Source organism: Pseudophryne corroboree, chromosome 5 (assembly GCF_028390025.1).
Source record: "Pseudophryne corroboree isolate aPseCor3 chromosome 5, aPseCor3.hap2, whole genome shotgun sequence".
In the NCBI taxonomy this organism is placed as follows: Eukaryota; Metazoa; Chordata; class Amphibia; order Anura; family Myobatrachidae; genus Pseudophryne; species Pseudophryne corroboree.
This window is the reverse complement of record NC_086448.1, coordinates 578,511,053-578,534,574: the sequence shown is the minus strand read 5'-3', so window position 1 is coordinate 578,534,574 and position 23,522 is coordinate 578,511,053. Positions and strand designations below refer to the sequence as shown.

At 43.7% G+C, this 23,522-nt stretch overlaps 1 pseudogene; it reads left to right on the top strand.

The window, feature by feature from the left end:
- The first annotated feature begins 7,349 nt into the window (after positions 1-7,349).
- Positions 7,350-7,469, top strand: LOC134930741 (5S ribosomal RNA; annotated as a pseudogene).
- The last annotated feature ends 16,053 nt before the right edge of the window (positions 7,470-23,522 follow it).

Sequence of the window (23,522 nt, the reverse complement as noted above, 5' to 3'; positions counted from 1 at the left end):
AAAATCTCTTTTTAAAAAGGTATTTAGCAGAGACTGGCTGGCAACCTTTGTACTTGTGGAATAACTCAATAGAAAGGCCCAGTGAGTGGCACTGCCAGGGATGAATGACAAGCTATGGAGTACTCGGCAGGCTTTTAAAAAAACATGCTCTGCATCTGCCCACAAACCAATCAATGTCTCCTTAAGTGCATCAGCCCCATCTTTTAAATAAAATGTTATTACCCCCCCCCCCCCAAAAAAAAAAAAAGTATATATATTTTGTATCTGGATGTAGCAGTAGGATCCTCCTCATTTCCATATGCCAAATTCATGTGTGCTTCTCAAATTTTAGGGCATTTATTTAGATGAGCACACTTTCAGAAGTGAGTAATGTTCTTTCTTATCTGGGTACAGGTCTATGGGGGTCATTCCGAGTTGATCGCTAGCTGCCGTTGTTCGCAGCGCAGCGATCAGGCTAAAAAATGGCATTTCTGCACCTGCGCATGCCCCGCAATGCGCACACGCGACGTACGGGTACAAAGCCCGTTGTGGTTTTGCACAGGTTCTAATGAAGTTTTCAGTCACACTGACGGCCGCAAGAAGATTGACAGAAAGGGGGAGTTTCTGGGTGTCAGCTGACCATTTTCAGGGAGGGTTTGCAAAAACGCAGGCGTGTCTGAAAAACGCAGGCGTGGCTGGGCGTTCGCTGGGCGGGTGTATGATGTCAAATCCGGACATGAATAGGCTGAAGTGATCGCAAGCGCAGAGTAGGTTCAGAGCTACTCAGAAACTGCACAAACTGCATTCACACTTCTGCTAAGCTAAAATACACTCCCCAGTGGGCGGCGGCATAGAGTTTGCACGGCAGCTAAAACTAGCCAGCAAGCGGTCAACTCAGAATGACCACCTATGTTTATACCAAGGATACTGTACTAGCTGTGTAGTATATTGGGACAATATCATTTGATAATGCTTTTCGTTGTTTTTTCAATTAAAGGCATTGAATAACCAGTTTAGTGTATGCGTCTACTCCATTATGTGCAAAGCCACACAAAGCAAGACAGTATGTAAACTACAGAACAAATATACAGCCCCATGGGGGGGCATACATTAATCCCTGCACACACACACACACACACACACACACACACACACACACACACACGTCCCCTCAGTATATTGAACACACACAAACCAGTCCCCCAATATACTACCCCCAATACACACACATACACACATACACACACACCAGTCCTCACTGTACATTTACCTCCCAACACACCAGTCACCACAGTATATTACCCCTACACATACACATATATACACACACACATACACACACACACACACACACACACAAAAACACTAGGTCTCAGAGTATTGCGTATTATCCCCATACTAATAAAACTGTCCCCATGCGGTAAAATAGTAAGGTACCAGTCGATGTCTTGCTTTTAATCTTGAGCAGACCATGATGTGGAGGTCCAAATGTTGTGTAGACAATGCTGGTGTGTGGAAGCTTGGGTGGAGTATGGGCAGTACTGTGTGTCTTTACACTCAGTTGTAATACAGGCGATTGAATATGGATTGTGGGACCTATGGCCTGATATCACATGGAAGATGTAGTGACATTACCTACAGTATGTCCCATACACATGAAACAGATACAATGGTTGTCAGTGTAAGCCACAGGTGAAAAAGTAATCCGGATATCTCCTAGCTCAGTAATATCGTGAAGCCAGCTTCATTGCATGTACAGTATCAGGACAACTACCCTGCAATTGATATGAATGAGAGGAGCAATTTGCAATACAGAAATATTTAAGGTTCCCAGAAGGAATACTGTACATTGTAGCTGCAGGAAGAATGGACAGGCATGTTGGGATTGTGTTCAACGTCCAGGTACTGCAAGTCTGTTAGTCAAATGGACATCCGTGAATCGTGGCCTCATTGTCTGTCTCGCATTGGCTGCCTCCGTTCCCGCAGAAGCTCATCAGTTGTGCTACACATAGGAATGCTCATTGAGCTGTCCTCTGTAAGCATCCCAGAGATGTCATTTGCCATCTACCAGGTTGCACCATGGACTGGAAAATGGATGCCTAGAACTTTGCAAAATGGCTCACGACAATGCAGGGCAAGACTGAGTCACTGTCAACAAGCCGTATGTAGACATAACGGCAAGTCAGTAGGAAAAGTCTAGGGCATATCATTGAAGCTTCTGGAGTGGAACAGAAGCTTCTGGTGAGAAATTAGGAGTTATCTCAAGTATGATTCCCAATCAGAAACCAGGGACTCAATTTCTGGATGTTGGCTGGTGTGGAATAAATCAAAGTTATCCACAGAGTTAGGATGTCCTGCTTCTACCCTCCAGTTACTGAAAGAGCTTGGGATCACCCAGCCTGAGAGTGATCTCTTCAACCAACATTGACATTTGTTTGGAGGAGTATATTTTGCACCTAGTACAGGGAAGGTTCAAGTATACACTAAAGATGGTGGCTAGTAGTAAAATAGACGCATATGCTTATGATAGGCCTATAACTAGATGTGTACGGATCTATATGAGTGTGGAAATTATTTTCCAAGCACGTTTCTTTTGAGTACTTACTTCCAACATTGCATCCATCACTATGTAATTTGTTTACATGAAAGGAAACTTTCTATGTCTCATTGATAATGTTGCATGACTACTGCACAAAGTCAAAGAACACAATGAAGAAAGAAATCATTAACTGATGGATATACACTACCTTATATTTGTAACCAGCTAACACCTCTAAGTGACCACAGCATGCCATCCAATGTTTATTTGCTCTTTTTGGTGAATTAGGGTATAAATATTTAATTTTTTATAAAGAAATTGGTTTCCTTGGTAATTACCGGCCACTGTTCATCACAAAGGGGGATACCAAATGGCAGTACCAAATGGTCCCATGAGATACAGTACACCATAATATAATCCTAACAACAATGCTGCAAATATTTACAGCATTCATGTCTGTTAACAATACCCTATTTGACAACTAAAGCTATGGTGTGTATTTTTACACACCATTATTTCTGTGATATTGAATATGAATAAAGACAAAGTGAGAGACTAGAACATACAAGGATTGACAGTTCAAACTATTTAAATTACCTGATATTCATGGATGATATATCACTGGTCTTGGTGGGGTTGTTTAGGTTTGATTGCAGATTCTGCTTTTTAGCATAATATGCAATCAGTTCTTTGCATGCTGGGGGCCGCCCGTTGCAGGCAAGGCCATCCAGCATGCTGAATGGCCTGCCCAGCTGCTGCAACTGCAATATAATTGCGATGGCAGCAACTGTGGATGACCCCCTGCAGCTGCAGCTATGCTGCGTATGCAGGCGGTCCATAGCCATTTTTAAAATAAGAGTGGCTGTTTATGACATCACACTGCCCCCCTGCAAATGCTGCCAACCCACCCTCATTTTCCCTATGCCACCCCCACAATGTTTCGTCACTACCCCCGGCCCGCTCTACGAACGTCTCTACCTGTCAATCAGGCAGAGGCATTCACAGCTGACGCAATCACATCGCATTCGGCGGCCGTGCAGGTGCAGGACATAAAAGGTGCTGTAGAAGGTGCCGAAATAATGCAGATATCCACTGCCAGAGGTGAGTGCTGGGAGTGAGGAGAGCTGTCAGCACTGGGCATAAGATTCAAACTCCCACTCAGTATGTACATAGCAAATATAGATCCAGAGTAAACAGAATCTTTTGTAAATTCCATCGGGAGCTGCTTTGACCACGCATGTCCGTCACAGCTATTGAAACAGATCATATGGATTGTTTCTGCTAGCAGTGACAACTTTCTTCTTTATCAGTTGTCCTCACCTTGGGACCTGTGGCATGCATTGGCAAGACCTTAAATTACAACATTGCCCTTATTCTTAAACTTTCTTTTCATTTCTTTGATACTGTACTCATTTTACTGGTTTTCCCGGAGATTTAAATTTTGGTGTCTTTAGAGTCACAAAAGATTGGTTGATGCTTCGATTTTGGTAATTATGAGGTGAATTAAGAGCTAATCTCAAGGCGGCCTCAGATGCAGCCACATTTTGTGCTTGGACATTAATTTTGCAAATATTCAGAGTTAAGAGCCTCACTGTCCCTGACCATCCATTTGTGAAAATATCCGTCATCATTTGCATCAACCTTATGCTTGGTGCAAAAGATCTGCCTGATATCAAATCAATTATGCTTACAACCCCACAACACACCTTCAAAACAGTTATCCTCAAATATTTACAATATACTCGGCGCTCAGTAGAGGGGACGGGATGGGAAAAATAGACTGGAATGTGAAGAAGCTGCTAGTAGGTCCAAAAATGAATGTCCAACAAACTGGCCATAGATGCAATGATGCAGGGGTGCTATTGCATGGACCCTGATGCTCAGATTGAAAGTGTCGGGGTACTTGGGATGAGATCTTGTAAAGGTCCCAGTGGTCGGGATCCCGGCAGTTGAAATACAGACGCCGAAATCCCATCACTGCTCAGAATGCCTGTATCCCAACAAAGATCACAATCCTGGTGCCAGAATCCTGGCCACCAGAATTCCAAACAAGTGCGGGGGGGGGGGGGGGCAGGTTTAGGCTGTGGGGGGAGGTTTAAGGTGAGGCTCTGGGAAAGGGAGGGTTAGGCTGCGTGGAGGGGTAGGATTAGGCACTTCCGGGGATTGTTAGGGTTAGGCTGTAAGGGAGGTAGGGTTAGGGGTAGGCTGCAGGGGAGGGAGGGTTAGGTTTAGCCTGCGGGTGGAGGGGGTTTGGTTTAGGTGCCACCAGGGAGGGTTAGGGTTAGGCTGCAGAGCTGCAGGAGGGGAGGGAGGCTAGTTTTAGGCTGTTGAAAGTGAGGTTTAGGGTTAGGGGGGTATTGGGATGCATTGAGCTCTGAGGTACAAGCACCATCTCCTGGGATTTCATTACCAGGATGGGAAAATTACTATCAACTGGCATATTTCTGCAATTTTCCACTAAACTTAGCAGACAATTCCTGAGGAATATACCCAGTTTTGCTACAGTGCAACATCCATGAGGTCTACAATACAAACTGACCAGCTATCGGATGAGCACAACTAATACCACTGTAATTGGTGCCTAAATGTGGACTTTTTTTTAATAAACTTTAATAGGATGTGTGCTTTTACATTTTAATAATTGTGTGCAATATATGGATCAATATATGCTGTTTGATTGCATTAATTGATGTTCTATTCATTTGTTTTTATTATTAAGCCTAATAACATATTTACAATATACTCAGTGCTGAGCAGAGGGGAAGGGATGGGAAAAACAGACCGGAATGTGAAGAAGCTGCTAGTAGGTCCAAAAATGAATGTCCAACAAACCAGCAATAGAAGCAATGGTGCAGGGGTCCAATTGCACGGACCCTGATGCTCAGATGGAAAGTGTCGAGGTACCTAGGATGAGATCCAGTAAGGATCCCAGCGGTCAGGATCCCGGCAGTTGAAATACTGATGCCGAAATTCTGATACTGCTCAGAATGCCTGTGCCAGTATCCCAACAAAGATCCAATCCCGGTGCAGGAATCTAGACTTCCATCATTCCGAACAAGAGTTTGCCAGGGCTGCGGACAGGTACAACTGCAAAGGGGGGGTGTAGGTTTAGGCTGTGAGGGGAGGTTTAGGGTTAGGCTCCGGGAAAAGGAGAGTTAGAGTTAGGCTGCGGGGAGGGCGGGGGTGGTTAGGTTTATACACTCAAGGGGATGGCAGGGGTGGGAGGGCTGGTTTAGGCTGTGGGGTTGGGAGGGTTAGGTTTAGGTTGCTGGAAGAGGGTGTTTGGTTTAGGTGCCACCTGGGAGGGTTAGGGTTAGGCTGTGGAGGGGGGGGGGGTAATTTTAGGCTTGAAAAAGGAGGTTTAGGGCTAGGGGGTTATTCGGAGGCATTGACCTCTGAGGTACAAGCACCAACTCCTGGGGTTTCATTACCAGGATGGGAAAATCACTATCAATTGGCATATGTCAGCAATTTTCCACTAAACTTAGCAGACAATTTCTTAAGAGATATATCCGGTTTTGCTACAGTGCAACATCCATGAGGTCTACAAACTGACCAGCTATCGAGTGAGCACATCTAATACGATTGTAATTGGAGCCCATATGTGGACTTTTTTTATAAACTTTATAGTAAGTGTGTTTTAAAATTACCTTTTAATAATTGTGTGCAATATATGGATTCAGATATGCTGTTTGATTGTATTAATTGATGTTCTATTTATTTGTGTTTATTATTATTAAGCCCATTTTCTAGGGGTAATATATTTATTTAGCGCAGAATTATTTTCTACTCGGCATACCATTTGTGTAATATGGTGTCCAGCACTTCTTTATTGTCTTAAAATTCACCACTGCAGTGAGCCAGTTGCGGTCTGTGACTACACTGGCTACACTGTAACTGGCAGTAATTTCCTTTTGGAAGTCCTACCTGCCAATCACCTGCAGGACAGGCAGTCCCATTTGGAGGTGTTTCCTCCCTCTGGGACTGCCAGACCGGGCGGCAATTAGCACACCCTGTCTGATTCTCAGCCCTAGCCGGCTTCTTTGGGCTGCAGGCATTACAGTCCATACAACCCAGGGGTTTGTGCATGTGCACTCAAGACACTGCTTGTGAGCATGCACCGGTCACAGCACCTGTCAGCTCCATTGTGCAGGTACTGGGTTCCGGATGCAGCAGGAGCTCTTTCTCCTTTCCTCCTCCTTCGGACCAGACAGCACGTCCAGCGGCAGCACCCTCCTTCACAAAGATAAGAGCCGCCGCTGCTTATCCTACTTGTGAATGCCAAGTTGCAACCACTCAGCAATGGGAGACACACCAGAGATGCGTACCAATCTGGATCATCTGTAATTGTTTAAAGTTATGTATGTTTGACTACAGAGAATGCATAGTGTGACTAATAGGAAGATCCATCCTGAAAATGATTTTACTTGCAATTTAAAATCAGAACCTATGGGGGTTTTAACGACTCATCGGGTTTTAAAACCTGGTTCTTTTGATCATGACTGCGTATGATATTTAAAAGCAAAATGCTTTTACTAGCCATGTCTAATTAGAAAAAGCATTGCCTTTTTAAAATATAAACACAGTCAGAGTTGTTGAGTTTTACAACCTGACAAATAAATCCCCATGTGTTTTGGTGCTTGATACAATGGAAAAACTTTTATAACATGAAAATGATCTATACAGTTGTGGATAGTTTAAGTGTATGAAAATCTATTAAAGAGAATCTACATTTGGTAAAAGTGGGATAAAGCATAATATATCAGTTTCAATGTTTTTGGACATTTTTTTAAATGACATATTCATAGCCTTATGTAACTGTTGTACCAACATTTGCGGTCATACTTCACTGGAGATGCCCAATCTCTTCCGAACTTGGAAGCTAAGCAGTGAAAGGCCGGGTTAGTACAAGGAAGGGAGACCTCCTTTGAACACTCTGGTACTGCAAAAAAACGTTGACTATTGGACACAGTGGCACTCAACTTTATGTCATATTGGGATTTGCATGACCAATGATTTTATTTTCTGCACCTATATAATCCTTAATGGATATTAGCAGTATGAATGATGGTCATTTATCTCAATAAATGCAGATTCCTTTTCGGCATAGACATCACAGAATTCTACTCTCCGGCAATTTAGTAATCGTGAATTTAATATCACGAATATTCATTATCAATAATTCGCATAGCTATGTATTTCACACACAGTTACTCCTAGGATTTGACTCATGCTAATTAATTTGTCATTTTGAAAATTTATTAATATTTTCCTCTGAATCAAGAGTGCTCCCACAAAAGAGTCCTTTCCTTTGAACCTTCTTTGGTTATTTTTTGGTACTTGGTACTTGCATTGACTCAGGACTAGTGAATCCCTCTTTTACTTACTATATTAGAAGAAAGCAACATTTTCCAATAATGTATTTGCAGAAATATGAAAATATCAATCAAGAAATAGAATAGCTTTTATGAGGTGAGAATACTGCGCAATAGAGCCAGGTCTTCCATTAGGCAGAAATGGTAACATTTCCCGGATTTTCTTATTAACACTTGCAAACTTTAAAAGCAGATGAGTGCATTACACAGCCATAGTATGTGTTGCTAGGAGAGCATATGTATATAAATCACACATTTCAAAGACAGGGTGAACTTATGAACATTGCAATTCACACTCCTGCACAGAAACAATAACGTGACCCTTAAAATGCAAAGACATAAAACACGGTTCATAGATCTGTAGCGTGAGTGGTACTGTTTCAATTTTCTTGCAAATGCATACTGGATAAAGGACATGTCACAGGGGTGGTTTCACTTTCTATTTAATAAAACGTAAAGCCTCACTCCTGATAATCAGGCTGACTTTTAACTTAATCATAAATAGTGTCACTCTAGTAATCATCAGCTACAATAAAAAAAGAATAGGTAGGTTGAAGCATGAATAATCAGCAATCTTACTTCACCAGTAACAATTATAAACATTTAGTGCTGCATTCACTATGAAATGAATAAATTAAACTTGACATACTGTAAAAAGTTGCTTTTTTAGCTAATGTGGGTAATTTTAAAGAAATAGGGGAAAATATTGTGGGTATGGGATGCGTTCAGAATCCCATCTGTCAGGATGCTGGCAGTCATGTGAACGACACCGGAATCCCGACACCGCTCAGGAGACCGGCGCCAGATCACCGACAGACGGGATGCCAAAGGTGAGTATCGGGTTTCTCTCTTAGGGTTAGGGCCTGGAGGGAGGGGCTAGGGTTAGGTGAGTAAATACTTACCCCCTCCAATGTCGGCATATTCAGTGTCGGGATGCCGTCGTCAATCATGTGACTGCCAGCATCCCGACTGCCGGCATGTCGTATGTATATCATGAGCGGTATGCCCTGATTTTTTTGTATATTTTTTGTATTTTGCAGAAAAAAAGGTTACAGTATTATTGCTTCTCTAAACTGCATTAAAAGACATTCCGAGGAAAAATCAGAGATTTCTCAGCTGGTATCTTCGGCTTCTGTGAAAACACTGGTGCCATGACCGTGTACTAAGTGGCGAAAAGCTGGGGGTTTTGTCACTTGCCCACTGAGACGTAGCTCCATCTGAGGATGGTGCAATGGAAACTTAGCAGTCCTGCCATTACTGAAGGTCCTTCCACATGTTTTAATTAGAGGTTTTGCAGTTTTTAAGATCTCACACATACGCAACACAGCTGTACAAGAGTATTACTCATCGCAGCAGTACTAAGCTGATACAATAGAGGCATGACAGAGACATGGCGGACAGGTAGCATACCGTAACACCTCTCTGATGACTCTCTGTTAATACCTTTCAGCGATAAGACACCCTGCATGAATAAGTTAACCATGATTTGACTTACTACTGATAAAAGGGGTATATAATTTACTAATGGGGATCTAATTCATAGATATACATGTCACCTACTCTTGTTTCGCCACTAATAGAATGTCAATTTGTTGTCTCTGTTATATGGAATAGCTATGCCATTCAAATGCCATACTAACATCTGAGAGATATTGTATAATCCAGGTAAGAGCTAATGCTGGGTACACACTAGATGTTATTTTAAACAAATTTGAAGATAATGACCATTTCTTATGACAAATTCAGAAAATTGTTCAGTGTGTACGCACTATATCACTAGCGATGCACACTACCATAGGTCGCTAGCGACATCCTCTGTTGTCTGTACATACAACTCAATTTCTAAAATGTCGCTAATGACTAGGAGCAAATCATGCAGTGTGTACGCTACCAACTACAAACCATATGAATTCAGTACCTCCGTCATTAGAGCCACTCCCTGAACACTCCCGTCCTCCAGGGAATTAAGTAGACACACTTTGTTAAGGCAAGCCAAAAACAAAGTAGAGCAATCTAGCAAAGTAACAGCGTTCCGCAGGTATAAACCTAACCTCACTAGCCACAGAGCATAAATGCAAAGAGCTAAAATGGCTGCCGTCTATTTATCCCCTCCTGAAGTCCCGCCCTCCCATCCTGAAACTCCTGCCCAGTATTTAAATTAGGCTAAAACCAAAATTTGGTAGTGTCGACTCATGTATATCATTTGGTCATTTGAAAAATCACTTAGTGTGTATGCACAATATTGTTTGTCCGATAGTTCCAGGGAATTTAAGGGAAATTGTGACTGACATTGTTTAATTTGCATGTAGTCTAGTGTGTACCCGGGGGTGGTCTTCAGTATGCCGAATGTCAGGATCCCGGCGCACAGTATACCGGCGCCGGGATCCCGACACCCGGCATACCGACAGCTATTCTCCCTCGTGAGGGTCCACGACCCCCCTGGAGAGAGAACAAATAGCGTAGCGCGCCACAGTGCCCGCAAGGGGCTCCTTTGCGCTCGCCACACTGTCGGTATGCCGGCGGTCGGGCTCCCGGCGCCGGCATGCTGGTCGCCGGGAGCCCGACCGCTGGCATACCATACTACACCCTGTACCCGGCTAAAGTCAGCATGCTTAGATTGATAAAGGGCATCTTTGCCTTAAACATACTTTGGCGATCTAGATCCCCATCTACAGATTGTGTTAAGGTAGGTTCACACAATACAATTATCTGGCAGATAATCTGTCAGATCTGGCTGGTTGGAATGAAAATCTGGTAATGGATGAGAGTAAATGACATCAACCATTTGCTCCCAAACACTGCAAAACAGACAAAAACAGTTGTTCATCCAAGTTGGTTAAATTTGTGTTTAACCAATTTGTATGAATAATATAATAATAAGGTTTTGCCCATTTTCCAGTATTGTATAGTGTGTACCTAGTTTTACAGTACCCAAAGCTGTTTTCTGCATAGCCATTTAGTGCTTTGCATTTTTTTTAAATGTACCATCTATTTTAGGCTCCAATATAGTGTAACTTCTTTCTTATTAAGAAGCTGTAACAGGACCCTATTCACCTACTGTCTGTTATCTGCAGTTGTTTGAGATGTCCTTGGGTGATTTGTATCTCATTTGCCATTGTTACTAATTAAATGTCTCATTTAGATCTGCTCTGAGTTTATTAACCACTGCTGCTGCTGCTCTGATGTATTTATAGACTGCAGCTCTTTGACTTTATTGTAACAGAAATTCAAAGTTCTGTGTTCCCCGTGAACTAACTTTACTACCATCTATTATCTGGTCAACATTTAGGTACTTTACCACAGTTCTGTAACTTGTCAATGGTATATTCTATTAAAACACCGAAAACATCAACATTTCAAAACATCCAAACATCCACAGCATCAACATCAAAAATTAGGTCGGCTTTAACTATGACAAAAAATATATGTGTACCAAAGTATGATTATGAAACTGTTAGCTAACATCTAGATTTTGAATAAACAACAGTTATAATGTTTGAATAATTACCATTGCTTAGGCAGTATGACAAGACATTGGTTACCATGAAGGTGCCATAACTTTTAGAATGCAAGCTCTCATGAGCAGGGCCCTCTTCTCTCATGTGCTTATCCTTTTTCTTACTTTAAATAATCTTCAACTGTACCAAATCCAGCAGTCTTCTGCCACCTGATACTTATTCCAGTGTCATCTGCTGATGTAGCTATGTTTATTTACCCTGTACTTGTCCTATATTGTCGTCAACTGTAAGTTACTGTTTTCCTGTTTTGATTATTTGTTTATGTACTCTGTAATTGGGCGCTGCGGAACCCTTGTGGTGCCATATAAATAAAGAATAATAATAATAATAATAATAACATTTTGGTTGTACTAACTTGTTACAGGTACAGTAGCAGCACACACATAGCTAACAAATGCATTTGTTTCTATATTGATACAGTGCAATGAATGAATGGCTGTGCCTCTTCCTTTCAACCATGTTAACATTATAACAGATTGTTTAATAATATTTGGCATGAGTGGAGCAATCTATGTATTATGAAGCATTTTTAGCACAATTTCAGATGTGTATAAGGTTATGAAATTTTAATATCAGGATAAGGATTTAGGTGTACTGAATAAAACAAGGAAGATTGATCAAAATCATTATGTAAAAATGCAAACCAAGCTTTCTACCATTTTGATTTAAAAAATGGCTACTGAATAGCACTACATTATTATTTCTCTACAAGAATGATGTTCATGTTATAGCAGGAAAACATGTTAGCTTTAAAGCTGTTATCACAAGCATGAACTACAGCATCTTTTCCAGCCTTTCATGCTAGATGTCACTACAGGAGCTTCCCAACCTCACATTTTTTGGTCTGGGAAAGTGTAACATTCCAATATGCTACATACTGTAGCTCCAGATTGGAGATGTCATGGCAACCCAGTAACAACATTTCACAACAACAGGGACTGCAACCAGGCAGGATATATTCTGTCTGTCTGTCTGTCTATCTCCCATATCTAAGCATTAACAGATCAATTATATAGAAACTAAAGCTATCTGTTTAGGGTCAGTCTGTTCTGTTTTATCCAGGTCTACCAGCCATTGGTTATGGAGAAACTCCCTTTCATCTCTGGGATGTTAATCTTTAGTAGGATATCAAGACTGATGACAATAGTTGTTGATGTAGATATAGTGCTGGGGTTACAATGGGACATTATTGAATGCTACTAACTCCAATCATGATTTCCTACCGATAATGCCCTGTGCATGCCATATATTTAATACAGATAACCAAGGTTTAGCCTACAGTATATGTTATTAATACTTTTGCTGATTGCTTAATGTGTATTATCGAAGATCTCCCACCTACAGTACTTTACCTTTCTACACAACAAGTTTAGGTTTCTGTTTGTAGGTTTAAAATTATGTTTTCACTACCAAATATATACATTTCCCTGTAACTTGGACTATTAAGAATGTATTTAGATTTATTCTGTTAGTAAAATATCCCAACAATTTTCTGGAAGTTCTGTAAATACAATAATAATACATTAATGTCATGACAATAGGTCTTCACCTATAGCAGCCACTTTTACCTTAAAGCTGAGAATGCTAACTGATGTACTTAGGATTCCTACTCCATGTAGTAGAGCAGGGGTGGCCAACCAGTCCTAGACAAAGAGCCCAAAAAAATGTGTTGGGTACGTCAAAGAGCCGACATCGAGCCGAAGGCGCATATGCAAATATGGGGTGTGGCCTTGTGCCTTCTAGGCCACGCCCCTCATATATAATACATTGAAAAAGCCAGATCCACATAAAATAATTGTAAAAGCCAGACCCACATAAAATATATTGAAAAATCCAGATTCACCTAATACACTTCAGCTCCCCCATGTGTCACTCCAGCCAGCACCCTCCTGTGACTCCAGCCAGCACCCTCCTGTGACTCCAGCCAGCACCCTCCTGTGACTCCAGCCAGCACCCTCTTGTCACTCCAGCCAGCACCCTCTTGTCACTCCAGCCAGCACCCTCTTGTCACTCCAGCCAGCACCCTCTTGTCACTCCAGCCAGCACCCTCTTGTCACTCCAGCCAGCACCCTCCCTCCTGTCACTCCAGCCAGCACGCACCCTCCTGTCACTCCAGCCAGCACCCTCTTGTCACTCCAGCCAGCACCCTCTTGTCACTCCAGCCAGCACCCTCCTGTCACTCCAGCCAGCACGCACCCTCCTGTCACTCCAGCCAGCACCCTCCTGTCACTCCAGCCAGCACCCTCCTGTGTCACTTCAGCTTTCTCCAATTCATGCCACTGCAGCAGACCCTTATGTGTCTTCTGTTTGCTGGTGGGTGTCTCATCTCTAGTACCTGGCTCCCTCAGTTCTAAAGGTCCATACACACTGGGTGTTTTTGCCCAGCGTGTATGAACAGCGATGATCGCCGACATCGCTGGGCTGAAAAGCGCTCAGTGCATACACACTGAGCGCTTTTCCCAGCTGCCCAGTGATTTCAGCAGGGGTGGAAAGCCACTCACCCCGCCGTTCATCTACTGGTAATACCAGTAGATGAACAGCGGCCACCAGCGATGAAGCGGGAACGTGCATCAGCGCTCACCGCTCATCGTTTGGCCATACACGCTGGGCGTATTTGAGCTGAAAGCAGCTCAAAACACCAAAAGTGAGCTGCTTTCAGCTCAAAATTGCCCAGTGTGTATGGGCCTTAAGTCCCCGTAGTCCTGCTGCGTGTTTTTCTGGAGAGCAGTGGTTACCGGACCTGTTGTAGTCATGTGACTTTGTGTGTTAGGAGCCACATTTAAACAAGAAAAGAGCCGCATGTGGCTCAAGAGCCACAGGTTGGCCACCGCTGTAGTAGAGGCTTATCACCACTTTAATCTTGCTAAGGGCTGTAGATGAACAGAACAGTAAAATACTGGTCTTTGGATGTGAAGAGAGGAATAAGTTCAGTTAGTCAAAGCTGCAGAATACACTGGTAACACCTGTATTTAGCAAGTATATTAATATCTGGAAATGAAAGAATAACAGTCTGAGTTCAGTCAGCAAGAAAATAGGATTTTAACATACCTACTGGTAAATCATTTTCTCATAGACCGTAGAGGATGCTGGGGTCCATTTAGTAACATGGGGTATAGACAGGTCCGCAGGAGCCTTCGGCACTTTAAGACTTTTTTACAGTGTGAACTGGCTCCTCCCTCTATGCCCCTCTTCCAGACCTCAGTATAGGAACTGTGCCCGAGGAGACAGACAAACTTCGAGAGAAGGATTTACTTTAAGCTAGTGGCGAGATTCACACCAGCTCCAGAGCCGTTTCTTGGGGCAGGCGAGCAGTGCAACCGCACTGGGCGCCCGCCGCGGCACTTACTGTGGCTCCCTGCTTCCCCCTCCTATTTCTCCCCGAGTAACCCGCTCGGGGGGGCGGAGTTTCACGGAATGACACGGTTGCGTCGTTACGTCACGACGCAAACCCGTCACTCCGCTAAACCCCCCCCCCCCCCCCCGAGCGGAGTACAGAGGGGGATCCAAGTTAGGAAGAGGGAAAGGCCGGCGCGAGGAGCGACTGGTGAGGCGGGCCGAAGAGCGGTAATCGCCTTTGTAAGTATTCTCTCTCTCTCAATGTGTAAAATGGGGACACCTGCCGTAATGTGTGAAATGGGGACTCTTGCCTGCCGTAGTGTGGGGATTTAATGTATCAAGGGCATTGCGGTGTGTGGCATAATATGGTGCAGGGGGCATTACTGTGTGGGGCTTAATATGGTAGAATTTTTTTTTCCTGTGGTGGTCATGATCTGTTAGAGCAGGGTCAAAAACTGGATTGTGAGGTAGTCTTTTCAGACGAGGCCATGCCCATTAAAATGAGGCAACACCCATTTAGGTGAGGCCACGCTCCCTTGCCAGGTGCGCGCGCAAGTTTTTATTTTTTCATCTAGGTGTGTGTGTGTGGGGGGGGGGCACATTTTTTATGTCATGGGGGGCACATTTTTAAATCTCGCACTGGGAGCCAAATTGGCTAGAAACAGCCCTGTGCCAGACACTCACTCACTCAGTGCCATTTTCTCCTGCAGATCACAGAGAGAAGCTGACAGACGCTGTTTCCTCCTCATAACAATGCTGAAACAAGTACCAGGGTGTTATAGAGAAGGGGGGGAAGTGTTTATTACATTAGGTGAGCGTGCCTAATATTGAAATAAAGAGCTGAAGGTTTTGTATAATAAATATAACATATACAATTCTCTTCATATAGGGCGCAGTGTGTGAGCTGGCAAATCTCTCTGCGTTTCTCTGACAGATTTTGGTGTGGGTCTGTCACCGATAGCTTCCCTGTGTGATTGTGGTGTGAAAGTGCACGTTTGTGACATGTCAGACAATGGAGAGAGCTCTTCCCCTGAGGAAGCCATTTTAGATATGCAGGAGTGTAATGTGGTGGCCCTTCTCTCATAGATGGAGCCAGAGTGGGTGAGAAAATTACAAAGTAATATGTCAAAGCTTTCTAGAAAATTTTCTGAGTCTGAACAACAGACAAAATACTGGAGAAAGTCAGTGGAGGATTTACTATTTGCTGATCCCTCCACGTCATCCACACGGGACCCCTCAAGTTCCCAAAAGAGGTCACTTGCGCAGATTATGCAAGGTGAAATAGACACAGATTCCGACACCGATGTCGACACTGGGAATTTGAGAGGGGTGGACCCCAAGTTAGCAAAAAGCATTCAATGTATGATAATTGCTATTAGGGAGGTGTTAGAGATTACAGAAACAACACCTGAACCTGAGGAAAAGGCTTATTTTAATTTAAATAAGAAACCGGTGATAACTTTTCCTCCTTCAAAGGAATTGAATACATTCTTTGAAAAATCCTGGTCTAACCCAGAAAATAAATTTCATATTCCTAGAAGAATATGTTTAGTGTACCCCTTTCCTGAAAAAGATGGGAGTCACCCCCCATGGTAGACACCTCAGTTTCTAGGTTGTCTAAGAAAATCATTTTACCTGCCCCAGGGACGGCTTCATTAAAGGAGCCTGCTGACCGTAAGTTAGAGACGACCTTAAAATCCCTTTATATGGCTACCGGAATGTTACTCAGGCCCACCATTGCTTGTGCATGGGTAGGTAACGCTATTGAAAAATGGTCAGACAACTTGCTAGCAAATATAGACACAGTTGATAAGGATAATATGGTCTTAACTCTCGGTCACAAAAAGGATTCTGCAGGATACTTGGTGGAAGCTATGAAGGATATTGGTTTATTAGGATCAAAATCCTCAGCTATGGCGATTTCAGCTCGAAGAGCACTGTGGATTCGCCAATGGAATGCAGATGCAGAATCAAAAAGGGAATATTGAAGCGCTCCCCTACAAGGGTGAGGCGCTACTTGGGGACCAGCTGGATGCCATGATTTCAACGACTACCTCAGGTAAATCAGCATTTCATCTTTATGTAGCGGCACCTGCAAAGAAAGCATATCATTCGCATCCGATGCAGTCCTTTCGGCCCAACAAACACAAAAAAGCAAAAAAGCAAAGGTACCCCCTTCTTCACAGGAAGAGGGTGGGGAAGAGGTAGGAAACCTACAACAGCATCAGGATCGCAGAAGCAGAAGTCAGTCGCTGTTTCTGTTAAATCCACATGACGCGGGTGTCCGCTCAGGTGGGGGCGCGTCTATAACTCTTCAGTCAGATCTGGGTGCAATCAGATCTGGTTCTTTGGATACTACAAATAGTATCCCATGGTTACAAGTTAGAGTTTCAAGATCTCCCCCATGCCGATTTTTCAAATCAGCCTTACCAGTTTCTGTCCAAGACAGAAGAAATATAACGGAAGCAATACAGAAAATATGTCAGGATGAGGTCATTACCTTAGTTCCTTGGCTACAACAGGGAAAAGGATTTTATTCAAGCCTGTTTGTGGTACCGAAGCGGGACAGCTCGGTCAGACCGATTTTAAACCTAAAATCGTTGAATCTTTACCTAAAAAGGTTCAAATTCAAGATGGAGTCCCTGAGAGCAGCAATCTCCAGCTTGGAGGAGAACGAATTTATGGTGTCGGTGGACATCAAGGATGCTTACTTGCATGTTCCCATTTACCCTCCACATCAAGCATACCTGAGGTTTGCGTTTCAGAACTGCCACTACCAGTCCCAGACATTGCCATTCGGGCTCTCCACAGCACCGAGAGTATTCACCAAGGTGATGGCAGAGATGATGGTTCTCCTTCGCAAGAAAGGAGTCAACATATTTCCTTACCTGGATGATCTCTTGATAAAAGCGAGATTCAGGGAGAAGTTAGTGCAGAACATTGCACTATCCTTGACTGTGCTTCAACAGCACGGATGGATCATAAACTTTCCAGAATCACAGTTGGAACCGATGATGATATTATCATTTCTGGGAATGATACTGGACACCGAGGTACAGAAAGTTTTTCTACCGGTGGAAAAGGCTCTGGAAATCCAGAAGATGGTCAAACAAATTTTGAAACCAGCACGTGTGTCGATTCATCAGTGCATCCACCTGCTGGGGAAGATGGTAGCAGCCTACAAGGCTCTACAGTATGGCCGATTCCATGCCAGGGTGTTCCAGTGGGATCTACTGGACAAGTGGTCCAGATCGCATCTACACATGCACCAGAGGATACTACTGTCGATAAAGGCCAGAATCTCGCTCCTGTGGTGGCTATGCAGTTCTCACCACCTAGAGGGATGCAGGTTCGGGATTCAAGCCTGGATCCTAGTGACCACGGATGCAAGTCTACGAGATTGGGGAGCAGTCACGCAAGGGGAAAGCATCCAAGGAAGATGGCCAAGTCAAGAAACACTTCTTCACATAAACATTCTGGGGTTGAGAGCCGTTTACAACAGCATTCTACAAGCGGCGCATCTTCTTCAAGATCGTCCCATACAGATCCAGTCAGACAATGTAACAGCAGTGGCTTACATAAACCGTCAGGGTGGAACAAAAAGCAGAGCGGCAATGGCAGAGGTGACAAAAATACTCCTCAGCAATCTTCATTCCGGGAGTGTACAACTGGGAAGCGGACTTCCTCAGCAGACATGATCTCCATCCAGGAGAATGAGGCCTCCACCAAGAAGTCTTTGCAGAGGTATCAAGTCGGGGCGTTCCGCAAGTAGACATGATGGCATCTCGTCTCAACAAGAAGCTTCAGAAATATTGTTCCAGGTCGAGAGACCCACAAGCAATAGCAGTGGAGGCACTGGTGACCCAGTGGGAGTTCCAGTCTGTGTATGTGTTCCCTCCACTTCCACTAATACCAAAAATTCTCAAGATCATAAGAAGAGCAAAAGTTCGGTCAATCCTCATTGTCCCAGACTGGCCAAGGAGGGCTTGGTATCCAGATCTTCAGGAGTTACTGATAGAAGATCCTCGGCCTCTTCCTCTTCGCGAGGACCTGCATCAGCAGGGGCCGTTTGTTTATCAAGACTTACCATGGCTACGTTTTGACGGCATGGCTGCTGAGCGCCAGATCCTAGCCCGAAAGGGTATTCCCAACGAAGTCATTCCCACACTTATTCAGGCCAGGAAAGAAGTAATGTCTAGACATTACTATCGTTTTTGGAGAAAATATGTATCTTGGTGTGAATCCAAGAATTCTCCAATGGTGGAGTTTCAATTAGGACGTCTTCTCCTATTTCTACAGGCTGGTGTAGATGCAGGATTAAAATTGGGATCTATCAAGGTCCAAATTTCGGCCTTGTCTATTTTCTTTCAGAAACACTTGGCTTCCCTTCCTGAGGTTCAGACGTTTGTCAAGGGGGTTCTGCGCATCCAAACACCATTTGTGCCTCCTACGGCACCACGGGATCTTAACGTGGTGTTGCAGTTCCTTCAATCAGATTGGTTTGAACCTCTACAAGAGGTTGAGTTAAAGTTTCTCACTTGGAAAGTGGTCATGCTGATGAGCTTGGCATCTGCAAGACGGGTGTCTGAGTTAGGGGCCTTGTCTCACAAGAGCCCATATTTGATCTTTCATGAAGATAGGGCTGAACTAAAAATGCATCAGCAATTTCGTCCAAAGGTTGTGTCTCCTTTCCATATGAACCAACCTATTGTGGTGCCAGTGGCTACTGATACCTCAGCTGTTTTAAAGTCCTTGGATGTGGTCAAAGCTTTGAAGACACGTTACAAGAACAGCACGTATAAGGAAAACAGAAGCATTGTTTATCCTGTATGATCCCAACAAGATTGGGTGTCCTGCTTCTAAGCAGACGATTGCATGCTGGATCAGATGTACGATTCAGCATGCTCATTCCACGGCAGGGTTGCCGATACAGAGTTTGGTAAAGGCCCACTCTACGAGGAAAGTGGGTTCTTCCTGGGCATCTGCCCGGGGTGTCTCAGCTTTACAGCTTTGCCGAGCAGCTACTTGGTCAGGGGCAAACACGTTTGCTAAGTTTTACAAGTTTGACACCTTGGCTGCTGACGACCTTAAATTTGGTCAGTCAGTTCTGCAGGAACATCCGTACTCTCGTGTCCGTACTGGGAGCTTTGGTACATCCCAATGGTACTAAATGGACCCCAGCTGCATCCTCTAGGACGTTAGAGAAAATAGGATTTTAATATACCTACCGGTAAATCCTTTTCTCATCATCCGTAGAGGATGCTGGGCGCCCGCCCAGTGCTCCTTTTTCCTGCATTATATTTTTTCTTCTTACACAAGTTGTCACATGTTAAGTTGTTATTCAGCAATTGCTGTAAAGTTATTCATGCTCGTTGGCATGTTTTGAGTTGTATGCCATGTTGTGCGGCATGGTTGAACAGTGTGAGCTGGTCAGGGCTGTTTCTAGCCAATTTGGCTCCCAGTGCGAGATTTAAAAATGTGCCCCCCATGACATAAAAAATGTGGCCCCCCCCACACACACACACCTAGATGAAAAAATAAAAACTTGCGCGCGCACCTGGCAAGGGAGCGTGGCCTCACCTAAATGGGTGTTGCCTCATTTTAATGGGCATGGCCTCGTCTGAAAAGACTACCTCACAATCCAGTTTTTGACCCTGCTCTAACAGATCATGACCACCACAGGAAAAAAAAATTCTACCATATTAAGCCCCACACAGTAATGCCCCCTGCACCATATTATGCCACACACCGCAATGCCCTTGATACATTAAATCCCCACACTACGGCAGGCAAGAGTCCCCATTTCACACATTACGGCAGGTGTCCCCATTTTACACATTGAGAGAGAGAGAATACTTACAAAGGCGATTACCGCTCTTCGGCCCGCCTCACCAGTCGCTCCTCGAGCCGGCCTTTCCCTCTTCCTAACTTGGATCCCCCTCTGTACTCCGCTCGGGGGGGGGGGGGGGGGTTTAGCGGAGTGACGGGTTTGCGTCGTGACGTAACGACGCAACCGTGTCATTCCGTGAAACTCCGCCCCCCCGAGCGGGTTACTCGGGGAGAAATAGGAGGGGGAAGCAGGGAGCCACAGTAAGTGCCGCGGCGGGCGCCCAGTGCGGTTGCACTGCTCGCCTGCCCCAAGAAACGGCTCTGGTCTGGCAAGTCTGAGGAGAAGCCCCGCCCCTTGTAATGGCGTGATCCTGCCTCAGCAACAATGATTTTTATACTGGCTAGGGTTTGTAAATCAGAGGCTATACATGTATTTACCATTTTGCCAGTGAGAGTAAGGATTTTCCATGCAGCTCAGGGCGCCTCCGCCCTGCACCCTCTGTTGTGAAGGGCTTGTTTTGAGATGCATGCTCGCACAGCAACCCACCGCTGCGCTGTACCTTTTTGCAGCCAACGATGACCGGAGGGCCCCTCTCTTGTAGGTCTCCGGTGATATACTCACCACTCTTCTGACTTCTGCCTGTGTTAGGGGGTGGCGGCAGTGCTGTGGGAGTGAGCGCTATCCAGGATTGGGCTATGTTCAGTACCCCTCAGGAACTAATGGTGTCCTGTCAGCGGAAGCAGAGCTATGAAACTTAATGAGAAGTTGGTTCCTACTTCCTCCCCTAAGTCCCACGAAGCAGGGAAGCAGATGCCAGCAGCTTCCCTGTAAAATAAAAAACCTAATAAAATATTTTCCAGTAGAACTCTGCAGAGCTCCACTAGCGTGCGTCCAGTCTCAACGGGCACTTTTTCTAAACTGAGGTCTGGAAGAGGGGCATAGAGGGAGGAGCCAGTTCACACTGTAAAAAAGTCTTAAAATTCCAAAGGCTCCAGCGGACCCGACTATACCCCATGGTACTAAATGGACCCCAGCATCCTCTAGGACGTTAGAGAAAATGTATAGTCAAGATTCGCAGTAGCGGCGGCGGTACTGCTCATGCTCAAACCCTGGCTACTATGGACTTCATCGGGTGCAGCCCATAGAAGCTGGCAAGGGTTTACGGGGCAGGGAGTGGCTTCCTACAGGATGCCAGCTCTCTGCTAATCACAGTCCAGTCTGGCAGTCCCAGATTAAGGAAACACCTCCTAATGGCACTGAATGTCTTGCGGGTGACTGGCAGGTAGGACTTCCAATAGGACTGATGGACTGCATCTGGCTCACTGAGCTGAGGTGGTGGATTTTACCAGGAGGGGGGGCTGCAGTCCTGCAGCCCATAGGTAAAATATGCCATTGGCAAAAGAAAGCCAAGGTCAGGATAATAGAAAACTGCAAAAATGGATATTTGGAACTACTGTAGGTCAGAAAGGAGTAGATCATGGGTACATGGGTAACTATACTGAAGCAGGTACTATCACTGCTATACCCAACAATCTATTTAACCTTCCAGAACCAATAGGCTGAGTTCCATACTTCAGACCAACTCCATTACAGCTAATGAGAGAGCATGGTGTTCTGGAACAGAGGAGGATGCCAATAATGTTTCCCAGACAATCTGCACTACAGCTGTAAAATAAATGATGTCAGCATGCAATGCACTGGTGTCTATTACCACACACTTGCCACTACAGTAACAAGAACTGTGTCATATTACTTACTTCTGGGCTAATTCTGGTAGCCAGTATATGAAGGATAGGAACATTTGCTATGAAATTCCCCAAATACTGTGGCTGATTGGATGCTTCTGTGATTGCATAATATATGGATCATTCATGTACCTTGCTTTATTATAGTGATTTAATATTTTTCTACAAAAATCCAACAAATGGTTAACAGACAATTCATTTCTTAATGTGCGAGGTAGGTTTCAGATTAAAAAGGCTAAATACAGCATTCATACTATACTACGCAAATTGTGATTTCCTTGGAGACATATGTGTTATCAATCTTTTTTATGTGCATAATACTTAATGTAGGACTAGATATTACAGATTGTGAACGTTCCTCGATGTCCGGTTAAAGTATGTTTATTAATATGATAATAACTGTTGTTTCGGGCATGACTGAATCGGGTAATGAGTTAAACATTGTCACTACAAAAAAACATTGATATAAAACACACATAAACCATTTCTACTTAGTATCATATTTCTTTAAACACTTTATATTTGAGTGCAGAATACAGTATTTATCTGAAATATTTTCCTGCAAGCAAATGTCATCATAAATAACTCTTAGTTCTTTTTTAGTCTTCTGCTATCTATGCTGTTTTTATCAGAAAAATGATTTAGCTAACTAAAATATAAAAAAATTTGCAATTTTTAACTGAAAATGTCTTTGCAAAAAAAAAGAGAAAAAAAAAGAAATATATATAGAGCCATAAATAATATGTCATATGATTCTGTCTGCCCGTCAATGGAAAAAAACTTGTTCTGTCCTGAAAAATGCTCAAGTGAGCCCCATTTGCACTGACCATGAGAATGAATTAAGGGACAAATGGGTGTATAGCAGAGCAATAAACTTGAGCTATTTGTACTGATTGATGGGAGGATAAAACTCAGAATTGTATAGCTGAAAAAGTGTAAAATATGGTTCAATATCTTCTCAAGTCACATTCTTATATCAAAATTGTAATGAAGAACTTCCCAAAGCCTCAGGGAAACTTTTGATATAATACTTAGTATTATGTTTTGTTTTTATATACAAATAAATTATCCTCATAAACATGGTCATGTATACTATACTATATGTACATTTGAACCCAACAGTAACATAAGACTTTTGATGAAGACAATGGTGATGATAATGTAAACAACAGTATAAAACATTCAAGCTACATAATGTTA